Below are 17,133 nucleotides of genomic sequence, written 5' to 3'. Positions count from 1 at the left end.
GCATTAATTTAGATTTTGTCTTTGGGGAGACTTTAAATTATTCTTAAATTAAATGTACCATGTCAAATTGAAGACTCATTATGATATTTAAAGGAGTCTTCAAGGTTCAAGGAGTGCATGCAAACACAGAGATTTATTTAACCTAAAAAACTGCAAGATAAATATGGAATATATATATATATATATATATATATATATATATATATATATATATACTTTGTATATATCTATATATATATATATATTTTTTTTTTTTTTTTTTTTTAATGGCTGCTCCTTTTTCATTTGTGAGTGAATCTAAAAGATGCCGGGTCTCACTGATTCATATCATGTTTTTATCGATTTATATCAAAAATAGCAAAAATAAAACAAAATGCTTTTATATGTAATAATTGATTTTCTGGTGGTGCTAAAAGAACATTAGCTGAAATGTATTACATGAAATTTACACAGATTTGTTGTGTGACCTCATGGAATATCTATCCATTAAGGGCTGTTGCCACGACAGTAAGACAACGTGTTTCACCTGAATTATCCACATGTCGACATCACACTTGACTCAAGCACACAATATTTCCATAATAATTAGAGAGAAGAATAAAATTGAATACATTCATGCAGCTAAAGAGTTACACGTGCTATTCTGTTCAACATGTGTGGCAAATCCCACAAGACTGTTAAACATCACAAGAGCCATTTATGCAGCTAAAGTCGCATGATTGATTCCATTCCTGCCTTGTTCTCTCTGCTGTAGAGCACGACCCGATGCAACGTGCATTGTGTCCGAGATCATGTGACTATTTCATTTTAACGAGCCTGACTCAATTACTCACAAGAGCGAAGGAAGAAAAAGATGCATGGCAATGTGATTACCTGATCCTAATCACTTGCTCTCCTTTTAATACACCGCAGAGGCATTGAGTTTTAAAATCAACAGTTCATAGGCATTGATTCTTCTTAATTATTTGGACAATCAGGGCAAAAGCTAATGGAGAAAAGTCTGTCTGACCAGGTTAATTTCTGGCTCATTGAATTACTTTAGCAGGGTGTTATAAATACTAGGGCCTTTGAATCATAAACGAAATTGGAAGAGGGGATAAAAATTTAATTGAAGATATATTTCTGTCCCTGCAATTAAATAATGTCAATTCCGCAAATTAGAAGCTCTTTGTGTTCTTCTAAGGGTCAACTGGCAGCAAAGGCAAGCAATATGAAGCAATGGGGGTGTAGGACATGGAAATCCCATCCTCTCTGTTTTGTGATTTGTTAAAGGAGTAGTTCACTTTAAAAAAAATAAATAAATAAATAAATAAAAATTGCTGATAATTTACTCACCCGCATGTCATCCAAGATATCCATGTCTTTCTTTCTTCAGTCGAAAAGAATTTAAGGTTTTTGATGAAAACATTCCAGGATTTTTCTCCATAATATAACTCACTTTACTGGTAACCAGATGGTTCAAGGTCCAAAAGACAGTTTCAGTGCAAACTGCAAACTGTTAAAAGGGCTTTAAACGAGACGATGAATAAGGGTGTTATCAAGGGAAATGATCTCTCATTTAAAAAAAAATAATAATAATAAAGTTTAAGTTTTATAAGCTCAAATAGTCAAATGATGCACGTTCATGACTCTCCTGTTCGAACTCGTTCATCAAAAAAAACGAATCTTTTCCAGAGTCAATTTTTTTCACTTTATTCGTTGAATGAACCAAATGACACACACACACACAAAAAATGACATGCTGACGCTTTTTGTCTTCCCGGTAGGAAGCGTCAGCATCTGCGAACTCAGACATGTGTAAGTACCTCTTTTATACCACAAGTATTAGAACACGATTGGATACGTAACAATTGAATCTTCCCGGCAGAACTTTTGCTAAAGCTTTCATTAATTTGAATTTACTGGCTCAAACATTTAAATGGTAGCTTGATTGCCTGAGAGGCCTCCAAAAGTCCTGATAATCCAGCCCGTTCTCATCCCAAGGCATACTGACACTTTTGCCAATGCGTAGACATCCAACGCAAATGGCACCCTTTAGTGTCAATATGAGACACAGATATGTATGGGGCAGAAGACGCCTCCTAGTGGTCTAACCCTAACCCTACCCCAGAACTAAACCCACCCATAACAGAAGTGTGTTATATTGACACTAAAGGGTGCCATGTGCGTTGGATGTATACGCATTGGCAAAAGCATCAGTATATGACGCCTTGGGATAAGAACATATATATTTTACAAACCTATTTAAATAAGACGCTAAATGTTCCTTTTGGGAATTAAAAACTCTTTGCTATGCTGCCGAGTTGTTACGATTAAAGTACACTGATAAATATTGACAAAAGCATCATGCTGCATCTGCAGTTTATCCCTTTCTGCATCATTCTCCATTACACTTTTTCTTATACTGAACTGAATATCTGATGTCTCTCTGGCTTATGATATGGTTTATGTGGAGCTTTTTGTGGATGCCCTCAGGGACAGAGTTGTTTGGTGTCTTGGAGAGGGGGTAGAGGCTTTATTGCTTGTTTGTGCACATTTCCCAATGACATCGACTTTAATTAAGATAATTATCTCGCCTGCTTCTCATATCCCCACTGAAGATCCTCATGCAAATAAGAACTGCCCTGTCATCCCCTGTGATCAATCACCAATGTGCTGGGTGATTACTGTGATAAATAAAAGTCATAAACGATAGAAACACTGAAACACATTTATAATATATTGCATGCAACACATTGATTCAAACATGAAATTTTCAAGTAGAAAAACTGAAATAGTATTTTATTGAAGAAAAAAAAAAAACATTACATTACAGAGAAAAAAAAATGTTAAACCCACAAAGAGGTACGACAGTGAAAGCTTTGGGAGTGTTGAACTCTTTGACATAACACTTTTTTTTTTTTTTTTTTTTTTTAAGAAACTCACTCACATTCAAGTGCTGATAAGAAAAAAAAAAGAATGCCGACAGAATACTGGGGGCCATGAAAGTTTTGTGAATATCATCAAAAATGCTGGTATGGCTGCCAAAAGTAAACGCTGGAGGGGAAAGGGTTCATTTTATTGGAATTCATCATAATAAACAACAGGCTAATTAATGTAACAACTATTAGTTTACCATCAGGCATGGAGTTGGTCACTGGCTGTAATATAGCTCTGTTGGAACCTCTTCTGAGTCCCATTGCCAAATTCAAAGGAACAGTAAGTCCTGGAGACAAACTGGAGCTGCCATTTACCCAGACAAAAACACTTTCCAGGGTTACTCCTCTATCTTATAAAGCAGACGGATGCGTTTGCCCTGTGCCAGTGTGATTAACTTTGGGAGGCCTGTATACAGGTTGGCCCTGCCTCAGAGATTCTCTGTATTCCCTTACGTGTTTCCTGATCATTTTCCAATGGGCTCTTTGACAGCCAGCCAGTTCTAATGCCACTGATGTAATGCACCTTGTCAACTCCAATGAACTCATGTATCTATCACCGAGATGTCCCTAAAAACGTTTGTCATCCAGCTAATTAAAAATTAACCTTGATTTTGGAGCTACAGGTGAACCATTTGGTTCCAAATGAAGTCCATTATATGGAGAAAATCCTGGAATGTTTTCATCAAAAACCTTAATTTCTTTTCGACTGAAGAAATAAAGACATGGATATCTTGGATGACATGGGGGTGAGTAAATTATCAGCAAAAGCTCCTTTAAAAAAAACTCAGTTAAATGCGCCCATATACTAACGTTATATGCTAAACAGTTTTAGAGATAAAACTCTTTACATTCGATTATCATGAAAACAAATCTCAGAGAATGCTCAACTAGGTACCAATGTGTTATTAGACCAAAGGTTCATTTTGCGCCAGAGAATTCTCCTTAACCACTACAACTACCTTACCATCAATAAGCAGAAATTAGGAGTTTATTGAGTCAAAACTCTTTGTTAATTGTGAACATGTGTCCCCTAATTTAAAATGCTTTTGTTCTCACAAATCCAATATCGAAGTCATTGCTTAAGACGTATTCCAGCTTTAATTTTTTATACTGTGACATTCTCTACGGTGTTTTTTTTTTTTTTAGCACTTTGCATTTTTAGCAACTGTGGTTGTTTTTATTATGCACACAGATATATGTGTTGAACCCAAAAATTGTTCATTTGAACCCAGTGTACTGTATGCTGAATCAAGATCATACTTACATTGAAATTACATTGAATAGAATTTAGGTATGATTCATATATGATTCATATATATATTATGTAAAATCCTGATTTTTTTCAGTGTGATTAAACAAAATATCTGCATATTTCACAAAAAAAGATATTCACCAAAAATAAATAAATACGAATGACATGTTATACAGTAAGTGCAAAGTAATGTGGGCAAAACTGATTTAATTGCTATTACTGTTTTTTTTTTAAAACATAATCCTCAACGCTACACTGTAAGACAATAAATGGGGTAATTCATAATGGCACTAACTTCGACACAGTAGTTATTCCTCTGAAAGAAGGCTGTCTTTAGTCTTTCTCCTGCTCCTCCCTATAGAGAGGAGAGGACACACCGAAAACCCGGTTGCAGCATGAACGTGACGGCCTCTAGTACATTTTCCAAGGTGAGGGAAGAAAAGTCTGGCTATTCAGGAGCTCCTGCACTTGAGCTGAGTTAAATGCAAAGCAGCATGCTTAATTAGAAATATTACAGTAGGGGCCACAAAGAGCCTGCCAGGGCCACGGGGTCATCCAGCAGCGCTGAGCAACGCAAACCCATGATTAATGAAAGGCAGAAAGTGATGACAGCACATGTTTCTTTGGTGCGGGATGGAGGGAGTGGCAAATCACAACTTTAAAAGAGATGGCCTCAGAAAATTGATTACAGAGAATAAATGATCAAGAAGCTTTTAAAGGTTGACTTGTATACAAGGGATGCACCAATATTAAAATTGCGGTCGGTACCAATAAGCAGATTACTATTTTCATGTTAAATGGCCAATAATTAATAAATGGCTGATTTTAAAATTCCACAACACTATTTTGGCTATATTCACACTGTCAGCTCTTAAGATTGAGAACCACGTTTACTTACAAGTGTGAGTCTAGAAATGTCCCTTTCAAACAGCAGCTCAGGGCTCCAGACTAACTTTTTTTACTAGGAGCGCTGTTGCCCCTGACTGAAAATTTTAGGAGCACACTCAGAAAATTTAGGGGCACACCTTAAATCAGCTCGCAAAGCAATTATTCAAATTTCCCCCAAAACAACTGTAATACTGACAAATTCTATAATAATAAATAGACTTAACATTATGATATGCTGTTTTATTTCAAGTTCACAGGGCTCCAGACTCAAATTTGAAAGCAGCACCACCTCAACTGAGAACTCACACCGAGTTCTACAAAAAAAAAAAGAAAAAGAAAAAAAATCTAGTAGCACTGGGGCTGACAATAAATCACTAGGGTGTAGATGAAATTAACTTTAGTTATCATTTTTACTGTCTTAGGCCTAATATTAAATAAAAAAAACTATTAATTTGAAAACATGGAGTGAAAATAGCCAATAAACATTATACTGTTTACAATGGTGTTATTATTTTTTAAATAAATGTTTAAATAAGAGTCTTAAAAAATCTTAAAAATGTTTATTTTAGGACAATCTTTGAAGGATGAACAAAAAATGTGTTGGTCATCACATAAAAAATACAAAAAATGTAATATTTATATATGATATTATAGTTTTGATTTTGAAGTGCTAGAAAAAAGATGTGTAGTAGGCTACTTGTAAGTGTTTGACTATTTCTTCCACATTATCATATTTATGGTTAGAATTAAGTTACTACATTAGCCTAAATCCATGGTGAGCTGCTGATTTAGTGGACTGAAAGCCTTCTATAAGTGTTTATCCTGGTTTCCACGTCAGCGCTGTTGATATGATAACTTATATAACTTACTTATAACTTACTATATATGGTTTATAACAGAACTCTGCGCCGAATCGGAATGTTTGTCACTGGATCTCGTGGTGTTGATGTTATTAATTCTGAAGCGAATTCAATGGATTAATTCACTGGATCTCCTAACAGTGTCGCGTGAGCGAGATCGGCCCGCGACTGGCAAGTTCGGGGCTTTTTTTAACTGTCAGTGGTTCTGGTCGCTGGTGCTGCTGCTCGACGGTCCTAATCACGAGTATCGTATTTTAGTTCCACTTTCATTTTGTTTGTATTCGCTGCTAGGTAACGAGTCGATAGATCGCTTATTGCTCAGACGCACGTAGCAGCTTGTGATATTTGTCTCCGTCTCTTTCCCACAGACGTTTATGCGCGCTTAACCATGCGTTTAACGTGTGGCAAATTTACTGGTCGCACATGTGCGACTGGATGTAAAATTCAGTCGCACACTCTCAAAATTTGGTCGCAAAATGCGACCATTTGGTCGCAGTCTGGAGCCCTGCAGCTTACAGTAGCGTGTCAAATTCTGTCTGTATGAATATGCATCAGGAGTCAAGGTCATATTCTCTTACCGGTAACCATAGTGACAGTGACCGAAGTAAAATCAAAGATGGCAAGATCACTTTGTTTTGACACGACAAGAGTCCAGTCGAGCTGCGAGTTCATTCGTCAAATCTTGATTACACGACAGCAGAGTTTATATCAGAGTGAGCGGAGGATTTGAGTCGCGCGTAAAACACAGAACTGACTGAAGCAGCTTCGGTGGAGGACTGGTGAATGGATCTAAAACCTTCAGATGACACACAGCTCATATGTCAGTCGCTTTAAGTACCCGAAACCACACATGAAAACCTGTAACGCACAATAGACGCACAAGCACAATGGCACAGATTTCCACTGTGTTTCGGATCATCTGTGATGAGATCGCACCCAGAGAACTTGCTTTCCAAAGTATCCTTGAGCACATGGGGCTGTGTTTAAGAGAGTAATCTGAAGGTGCTCGTGCAATGCCATCTGAGAGCTCGAAGGTCAAGCTCATTCAACAGAGGTTTCATGTCTTGTCCTACTGAGATTTTTTCTGAATTCTCTGATGTATGGTCGAAGTTGAAAGACCTAATTCATTGCAATCTTGCATTTAAAAAACCTATTTTTTTAATTGTTTGACAAGTCATCAAATGATATTTAGCCCAAAGTGGTGTGTCATGGCCCATCTTTGCTTCAAAAGACAGAGAAGCTCCTTTTACACCCAAACATGATGCCCTCAACTATACTAAAAAAAGGCATTTTGCTGCTTGTTCAAATTGCTTAATTAAAATGAACACAGTTGCTATACATTTAGTCCTAACTTAATTTGATTGTGTTCAATCTGCTTAAATATATGTAACATTTAAGTTTACTTAATTCGTTTGTGTTGGATTGCATGAATGATTTGTGTTGCATTAACTAAAACTGGGTGGTGTTTGTTAGTTCCAAGCATGCATTGCATATGGTTGAATTAAGAGAATACATGTTAAAATTAAGTGTTATTTTATGTGTTTTTAAGAAAATTTGGTAGTGTGTATTTGTGTTTGATGTTCAATTACATTGTAATTATTGAACAATTTAAATTACAGTGGGTTGCCATTGCGGAGAAGAGTGGAGCATTTAGTTAGGCTGAAGATTGATTCTGCAACATTCACAGTATTTGGATTAATCAAATAAATCTTATCATGTAAAATGCTATAAAGTAGCTAATAGATGGCTAAAGTCTAGTAATTGATTAGTGTGACACTAAAATAAATGATATTGCATTGGATGAATGAATATATGAATTTGAATACCTGAATCATATCAAGGGAACAGGGAGCCTTTTTTAAATTCACTGGCACTATTAAATTAGGCTGTGCCCAAACATAGTAAATAAGTTGAATCAACCTTAATGAATTAAGTTGACCCAACGTAAGTATAATAAATTGGAATAACATAATTGCATAATACTGAAATAAAGCAAGCTAATCATGTGGAAATCATTTCCATGATTTTTTTTATGTCCATTCAAAGAGTTATTTTATTTGAGTGCTACTTATTGTGAACCGATTAAAAGAGTTTAACTTGGATATTCTATAGTCTTGTCACTTTTTTTGCCTCTGTCCCAACTTTTTGGAGTGTGTTGCAGCCATCAAAATAAAATAAAAAAATTTATACATTTAAAAAATACACTTAAGTTGGTCAGTGAAAGCGTTGGAAATATTTTCTATGTACTTTTGTCATTAAAGAGAATAAACAAACTCACATATTGTTCAATTGATTTATTGCATTTTGCAAAATGTCCTGACTTTTCTAGATTTGGTGTAGTAAAATCTAGCAAATTATTAGCATTTTTAAAGAATTAAGTCATTATGAGATTATTAACATAGGGGAAATTAAATAGTCCAGTGCATGCACAATTAAATATCCAATATTGACCAATAGTGATAAAATTACTATAAAATATAAATAAATATTATATATTATTACAAATATCTGTAATAAAACAAATATGGTACTGATAGACTGTGCATCCCTATAATTTGCTTTAGTCTAAAGAGGATGGCTATAGACCAAATGCTAGAGTCCAGGCAAACGAAAGACGGCTACATAATCACATTTTAAATGAATTGCTCAGTGCTCTGTTTTATTGACTTGTCATGCCAGTTATGACAACAATGTTATATAAATGACAGTGACAGTTTATGTCAATTTGTTCCATTGCTAGTTTGATTCCCACATCATTCCAACTCAATGTAAATCCATCCTCCAGCATATGGCTAGATAATCAGATAATTATGACTTAAATTCCTGTATATCACACAAAGATATCATAAGACTCCATACGACTTGAGTTATGAGTGTGTCATGGACTACATCCTGTAACTCTTGGTTAACTTAACTTTCTTTAACCATTCCGTCTTGACTTTTTCAGATTTCCAAGTTCACTTTTATGTCTCCTCTCTTCCTTTCACTTCCACTTTTAACCAAGGCTGAGGTGTGTAGTTCCACGGAGAGGTTGACCAAACATCCAGCCAAGCCGTCAGCGCTTTACACAGCTACTGATCTGCTCTCCACGGAAAAAAAAAGAAGAAGAAGGAAAAAAAAAAAAAAAAACGGTCCTGGAAGATTGAGTTGGACAGAGTTCACGGGGCTAGCTTGGGCAAAGAACAGACAAGCTATCAGAAGACTCTGGTGCTACCTGGCCTCTCGATGAACGTTCTCCAGAGATGGAGAGCGCCTTAAGAAAGGTGACATTTCTATTCTTAATACAACCTGAAAGACTCTCTCAGATCTGTCATTCCAGCATTAAGTTATTCACATATTGAGTTAATAACACACACTGTCATTACAGATGATGTTCTATCGGCCTGTTTGTCTCATGTGCATTTGACCTCTCTCTGCAGGCCCCATCCCATCTCTCACACTTAAAATATTCAGTATGACACTCATGGGAGCCCCCATACTATACATGGATGCCTTCTCAAGGTCAATCCACTGTTGTACTTTCTAAGGAAAATAGCTATAGCCTTCCCTAAAAGTCGCTAAATGACGCCAAATGACGCCATACGCTAATTAGCATATTAATGACGTCATCGCGTCGTACTTGCGTTCTGTCAGCCTAGTGCGTTTTCTCTCTAAATTAATGCTCTATTAATATAATATAATATATCTGAATGTCAAATAGCTGTTTCCTATCTTTTTTGTTGTCAGACAATAGAACGAGTAGCTATAATAGTGAATGATTACATTTTTTATAGGCCTATGTGGAACATTCTCTGAATTGAGAGAGTTGGAGAACCAGATGAAGCTCTGGGATAGTGATTGTTACGGTTAAAAGTAATAGCAAGCACAAGAAAAGAAATAAATTGAAAATGGTCAAACTATAATCTTTAAATATAAAACAAAAGAAAAGCAGATAAGTGATAAGTCCGTGGAAAAACACTGCTTGTTCATGCCTGTCAGCGGCCAAGCGCTTCTCTCAGCCATTCACTGAACAGGGGAGACACATCTAGAGAGAGTGACGACAGAGAAAGCAAGAGCTCGCTCTCACAGGACAGTACTGGCAACATTTGGAGGTTACTGAGGTTTGTCCAAAAAGGCGCTAAAATTGTCGCTAGTTGCTTTTTTGAAAAAACTTCGCTAAAGGGGTCTGAAAAGTCACTAAAAATAGCGGCAAAGGAGCTAAGTTGGCAATACTGGGTCAGTCTCAAAGCACATTTAGAAAGCAACAACAACTATAAGTTCTGCAAGCATTTTCATTGGTTGTTCTTTTTTTTTTTTTTTGCTTCTTAACAGGGTTATAGATTTTAGAATTGATATGCTGAAGCTAATCAGTGGAATATGACCCATTATTGTCTATGCATACTTTGACGCATCTAAAAAAAAAACATGTCCGCAATCAATTACTGTTAAAAAACGTCATATATTTCCTATGGTAAATGTCCTATATTGGCTGTAAATGGCCATTTCCATCTATGATTGAGATGGTAACAGGCCAGCCCATTCTCATCACAAGATGTCATCTAACTGTCATTTTGACCATACGTCAACATCCGTCGTTTTAGGCAACAAAGTCTCATCCCAAGACGTCATATAACTGATGTCTTGGGACATCTTTTGACCATACGTCAACATCCGCCGTTTTAGGGAACCCTTTAATGTCAGTTACGTGATGATCCTGGGACGTCATACAACTGACGCTTTATCTTTAACATCAGTTAGGTGACGGGGTGGGTTTAGGGGTAGGTTTAGGTCTGGGGTAGTGTTAGGATCCGATAACGCCATCTAACCGACGTTAAAGGGTACCCTAAAACGGCGGATATTGACGTATGGTCAAAAGACGTCCCAAGACGTCAGTTATATGACGTCTTGGGATGAGACTTCGCTGTTTTAGGGCACCCTTTAACGTCAGTTAGATGACGCTATCTAACCCTAACCCTACCCCAGACCTAAACCTACCCATGTCATCTAACTGATGCTAAAGGTAAAGCGTCAATTAAATGATGCCCTAGGATAGCGTCACCTAACTGACGTTAAAGGGTGCCCTAAAACGTTGGATGTTGACGTATGGTCGCAGCCCTATTTATTATTATTATTATTTTGACATATTTTAGTATTCAATGTAGTTTAACTATCATCAATTAAATAAATATATTATAAATATTAATAAAATAATATTATTATATTAAATTTAGGGCTGTCAGTTTAACGCGTTATTAACGGCGTTAACGCAAACCCATTTTAACGGCGTTAATTTTTGTTTATCACGCGATTAACGGTTAATCGCGAGTTAACTATGACATTAATGCGATTAATCGCGATTAAATATTTTAATGGTTTGACAGCACTAATTAAATTTAATGACTTTGTAAACATCATGCATCATGTTTAATTTTGGACAACTGGTTATAAGAGGGATTCACAGAACAGAGCCTCTGGTTCGTACAAAAGCATAAAATTGTTTTAGATACGGCACTTTAACTTTTTTTTTTTTTTTACAGACTTCACTTATGACAGCACCATGTTTTAGTCCATCTCTGATCGTATGACCCTTGGAAAGGACTCCCCGAAGAACCCCGATTTAAAAACGTGTGTAAAAGTCATGCAAAGACCAACAGAGAATGTGAAAGTGCTTGAGAAATGAGGAAGGAAGACCGAGCATGTCCTGTGCTTGTTCCTTGGGTAATTGTCTGAAGTATTTGACAAGCTGCATTTCTCTCTCAAATTACTTTTATGCCTGACTGAGTTCCCTCTACCCGGTGTCTTTTTGTGTAAAGTGAACAATGTGCTGGATCTAGTCCTCTGCTCCTCTCAATCACTGGTCCCAAGAAATCATCAATAGGAACGGATATTATCATCAGCTGGAATAAAGAACATTATTATGACAGCTATCTGAGCATGGCGAACATCTGCGGAGGAGTGACTGATATGACTATACACTATATTGGCTTGTATTGGCTCAAAATGGCTTGCTTTAAATGATGGGAAGTGAATCTTCTTATAATTCAAAGAGACAAAGAAACAAACAAAACCTTGGCATTTATACAAAATTCTGACTGTTTGAAACATGCTCGGGGTGACATTAGCACATCTGTGGGAAAGAAAAAGTCGGCCTAATGGCTTCAGTAAAAAGCTACATTAATACAATTACGCATGCAAAAGGCTGTTATCAGCTTCTTTCTGCATTTCCAAAAAAAAAAAAAAAAAAAAAAAAACTGTCTAAACCTTTAATGTCCTTTTATGTACTTTAACCATTAATGAGGCTTTTAAAGAGTATTTTGGCTTAATATGCTCAGTTTAGCACTTAGAACCAATTATCTGTGCTTTTTTGTGTCTAAGTGTGGATTTTATAATGCATACCTGATAAGGGAAAGCAATTTTCTGTGAATTCAAAAAATAAATGAATAAAGCACAATTCACTAAGAAAGAAAGAAAGAAAGAAAGAAAGAAAGAAAGAAAGAAAGAAAGAAAGAAAGAAAGAAAGAAAGAAAGAAAGAAAGAAAGAAAGAAAGAAAGAAACTATTCACTTGCTGTTTGTCTTTAAATGGATAGAAAGTTTTCTCCTCCACAAATCACACAAGAAGATTAAATAAAGCCCTTGTCATTTAACTGCAAAATTTGGAAACAATCAATAAGTTAATTTTTACTGAATTAAGTAACAGCAGGGTAGAGAACAGCTTCTTATTTTCTTAAGTATTGATTGTAATTGGCTGATCTCAACAGGCCTGCAACACTGCACTGCTGGAGGTTCGTCACTGCACAGCAATAACGAAGATTTCTTTCCTTGAATGAATTAAAACAAACATGCTAATAAGGTCAGCTTGCCTACTGGTTAAGTGCGTAATATACTTTCAGATATAGTTTTTTTTTTTCCTTGCTCAGAAAGTGATGTTACAGAAATCATACAGTAATCTTGCTCCTCCACTTAACCCCAGCATGCTCCAGGGGGACTGTCTCTGCAATTAGCACTCTCTAAATCAGTTTGAATGAAAGCCATTTTCTAAATAATAAATAATTAAGCGAAGCAACAGGGATGCTTGGAGCAATCGCAAATTCATCAGTTTAATCTCTCTAATGAAATCACAGTGAGTAAACATGTTTGATTTGGAGTTACATCAGTGCTTTTAGCAGTTATTTGTTTATTAATTGATAATAAAATTAACATTATTTCTGCATACACCTATTAGATCAAGTCTGATTAATATTAAAGCGGCAGTACATAGCTTTTTTGGTAAAGTCTCCATCAAATGCACACTTTAGAATCTTGCTGGAAGTATTAGGTCATCAGGGAACTTTTTTCCTATACTCTTTTATGATTACTTTGAATTCGGACATACTTATTTAGTCACATACTGTTTTTCGCCTACTACGTACAGTAGTAGGGAAGGATGTAATTTGGGATGCAGCCCTTGTTAAAATAAAAACACTTCTATTTGAATCTTCTTCATCATCATTGGACTGTAACGTGAGAATTACTGGCTTTAACTGGCAAAGCAGGGTGAGTGTCATCCAATTAAATACAGATAAAAAGTTCAGAAGTGAAAACCAGAGGCTTCCAAGCCAACTATTTTAATCACACCAACAACACAAATATGAAGTGTTATTTAAAAATAATCAAATACAAAAATAGCTTGTATGGAAGGATTCCATGGTTTAAAAAAATTGGTTTGAGAAACCCTGGCTTAGAGAGCTCTTCTCATATCTTCTGAAGAGATTCAAAGGTTCACAGTCATTTCAAAAGGTGTGCAATCAAATACACTAGATCAAAGACTGAGGTGACAGATGAGAAGCTTCACTGTGATACACAAAATAAGATCAAGACAATTATACAGCTGAGTGATCTGTACTATTCTTTATCACAATATTCCCCTCATCCAACATATGATACAGTTAATCACATACTGTAATATGATTTTGCACATACTCACTGTGTCAGAAATCAAATACTTCCAAACTATGCCAAAAAAAGTATTTCTGAATTCATAGTATGCAAAAAATATTAGATGAAAAGTACTGGCTTCTGAAGTGCATATTCGATGAACACTTTACTATCCAATGAGGCCATGGGAGGGGATTTATAAATGAAGCGACACAGCGAAGCTGACGCTGGTACGTTACATGAAAGCAACATGCATGGACCTATATATCCGGATTACATTCATACTACCCATGTTCATACTATATAGACGGTAATTTTTTAAAAATTCAAATTCAAAATGTAGTACCTACTCAGTCGGTGCATCTGAAATCGTGTACTGTCTGTCAATGGCAAAGGCCACTGTCTTATCGCTGTCTTCGATATTAATATCCTGACTGATTTCCATTCGGCCCGTTCACACCAAAGACGATAACTGTAATGAAAATCCACACAAACAAATATGACAATAAAGACACAGAATATCATCAATCACAATATCAACACTTTTAGATTTTTTTTTCAGCTGATGAATAATAAAAACTTGGACAGTCAATTAGAATCCATTCCCACTACTCCGCCCATCAAGCTCCACTCTACGCTACCACCTGGAAATCATTTCGCACAATGAAAACAGATAATGCGCGCTAATATATGACGACGTAAGAGCGCAAAGGCGGTGCCCATGCCATCAGCCAATGGATTGGCGTGATTCTGTATGGGCTTCAGACAATCGGCACACTTACTCTGATGCATTTTGCACGTAATGTACACGTAATGTACACGTAATGTACACGTACACGTAAAATGTCCCTTCGGAATCTATCTGTATACACATAAAATGCAGCCAAACCTGCATTTTGTCTTCGGCATCTTCTTTAATTCCCTCGCTATCAGACGTTCTGGGAGTGTCCCGCATATTGATAATGACTCCTGCAAATTAGTTAAAATCTCCCAGAATCTAGAGCGAGTGAGCAAGAGCGCGCATGCGAGACCGTATAGTGCGCACACAAGGGAGAGACTTTGCGCGTGTTCGCCTCATGACACAGAGACTCAGGCACAGAAATTTTCGTTGTTATTCGGTCTGGTAATGGGCTACATGCACGCATAAATTCCACATTTGACGCAAGGATGCTTGTCCATTTCCGGTTGTGGAGATTAAAGCGGAGGAAAACCGAGGAAAACGGGATTATGGCAGAGTCTTCAAAATTTACTGTCCTCCAGTCTTTGAAATGAAACGTACATACGTTTAGATGTAATTTTATATATAGTTATATTTATTTAATATAATTTTAAAAAGAAGCATAAACACAACGAGGGGTGTCTGTTTTATCTGTTTTTGTGACTAACGTTTCTTTAGTATAACCATGGAGTATAAAATTCAATATAAATTCTCGGTATTGCATTGGACTCTACGATCGGCGGAAGTTATCGAGCATCCCTAATGCTTCACCGGAAATACCGCCGTGCATAGAGCCCATTACCGTTTTCGTCGGAACCGGTTCCCTATTGGCACCGCGTAGGCACCACCGTGCAGAATCCACACCACAACTATAACAACACATAAACAATATCGTTGGAATCATTCATTCTAGCTGATGAAAGATGAAACAGCCGATCACAGTCCAACTGATTTTAAAGAGCTTTAGCATTTAAAGGGACAGATGACAACAGCAATGTGTGCTTATAATAAACAAAACAATGTTGTTTGTTACTGTGGATGGTCATCACCACTTCTTGGTGTTAACAGGCTTTAATCTCCAACTATTTTCAGGCTTGAGACACTTATGTTGAGAAGATCTGTGTCTTTTCTCTAGCCTCTCCTGGTAATAAACATCTGATTGGCAGCGTGTTATGAATTCATTACAGTGTCAACAGGCTGGGGCTGACGGTGGGCAGGAAGGGTAATGTCATCTGCTAACAAAAGCCTTGGTTTAATTTCTGCCCAGTCAATCTGGAAATCCAATCAACCTTGCTTTTCCACGCAATAAATCCGTGATGAGAAGCACATGTCAAACAAATGTTGGAGAGAAGAGAGAAACGGCGAGTTTCTCTCTTCTTCCCTCCACAATTACATGTTTTGTCCTTCATCCTTAAAGTCTAATCGCATCTTCAAAATGGCACTTGGCATTCAATGGGCTAATGGGGATCAAGATGTCAGGTGCAGCTGGAGTCTCACCTGCGCCATAACACATATTCTGAAGAACACAATGCTTGAAGCAAGGTCTTTTCTGAAGCAAAGATGGGCGAATGTTAAAAAAAAATATTATCACTCAAAGAGCTGAAAATGGGGGACAAACACTGTCTTGAATTGTTACAGGATTTGGCAGTGCATTATTGTTGTTGATCCAGCTGTCTATAGGTGAAATGGGAATAAATAATTACTAAAATTATAATGCAAAATATATATAATCTAAACAAGCATTTATAAAAATGAAAAATGCTACGTTTTTTTTTTCTAAATTAATCAATTAATTAATTAAGTATGTTAAAATGTTTGGGTTTTTACATTCACATTTAACATATTTTGATCATTTTTTATTGTATTCACTAATTTTGTTGTCTTTGGAATTTAATATGTTTTTTATATTTTTATAATACATGTGGGAAAATATGCAATAGCATATAACGAGGACAGGCATTCTATAGAATCATGTAACCCTGGATGGTTAAAAACTGATTTTAAAAGCTCTGACCACTACAGTAAACCTTATTCACCAGAGGGTTAATGGTTTGTTACTCTGCACATGGAACTCAAGCATCTTTAGCAGTGCAGTTCTCCACAGCTACATTCGTAACACTCCTGCTGTTAATCCAATTGCATCTTGTATCTGAAATCAACAAACTGCCAGTAGATTGACAAGTGGAGACAGACCCCCCCCCCCTTCTAGACTTCTTCATGAGGTAAATAATGAAGAAAAAAAAAAGATGCATTAGGAGGTGATCAATTATCCATGTCACTGGATGCATGGGAAAAGATTTTAATCAAGACATGTTTTAAGGATGCATTCCAATCGTTGTCCTAACATCCATTTGTTGATTGATGACAAAAATCTATTATTATTTAGCCTCACTCAGGTCAAGGACCTCTAGTGAACAGAATATTGTCCCCAATATTTTCATTTTCCACCAAAATGATTTTCAAATCAAGTAATAATTGGGGGACCTGCAACCACAAACCCCTTAATGAATAACTAATGCAGTTGACATGACATCTCAGCATTTTCAGGACATATGTACGATCAAAACAAATCAAACAATGCTGAGCACAGTTAATGCGGCAAA

At 36.4% G+C, this 17,133-nt stretch overlaps 1 long non-coding RNA gene across 1 annotated transcript in view; it reads right to left on the bottom strand.

Moving 5' to 3' along the window:
• Positions 1 to 17,133, bottom strand: part of LOC148970991 (uncharacterized) — a 116,818-nt gene that overhangs the window by 46,868 nt on the left and 52,817 nt on the right. The gene's annotated exons all lie outside the window — the stretch shown is intronic.

Source organism: Pimephales promelas, chromosome 18, assembly GCF_988280905.1.
Source record: "Pimephales promelas chromosome 18, fPimPro1.hap1.1, whole genome shotgun sequence".
Classification (NCBI taxonomy): domain Eukaryota; kingdom Metazoa; phylum Chordata; class Actinopteri; order Cypriniformes; family Leuciscidae; genus Pimephales; species Pimephales promelas.
This window is presented reverse-complemented; position numbering and strand designations above follow the sequence as displayed.